The following is a 343-nucleotide window of genomic DNA, read 5'->3' as shown; positions in this document are numbered from 1 at the left end:
AGGTCCTTCTGCACTAATGCAGTCTGACCACAGGGTGGCAGCAGTCGCCTCATTCTAAATGTATTGAAGTCCCTGAACAGCTGTTTGCTCTTATGTTACACGTGAGACTTTAAAAAACTCTTCTGAGACTCAAACATCAACATCCAGAGTGACTTTGAGTATTTTAAATAAAAGAACACCTCGTCTCCAGAACTGGCCTCAAACAGCAGACTCACTGATGAACTCACTCTGCTGAACACATGGAAACCAGAGAAAAAGAGTCAAAGTTGTATTTCTTGTCTCCTCCTCCTCGTGTCCAGGTTCAGATCCATTCTGCAGCAGCTCAGTGAAGCTGTGGGACGAG

This window comes from Hippoglossus hippoglossus, chromosome 24 (genome assembly GCF_009819705.1).
Source record: "Hippoglossus hippoglossus isolate fHipHip1 chromosome 24, fHipHip1.pri, whole genome shotgun sequence".
Lineage (NCBI taxonomy): Eukaryota > Metazoa > Chordata > Actinopteri > Pleuronectiformes > Pleuronectidae > Hippoglossus > Hippoglossus hippoglossus.
This window is presented reverse-complemented; position numbering follows the sequence as displayed.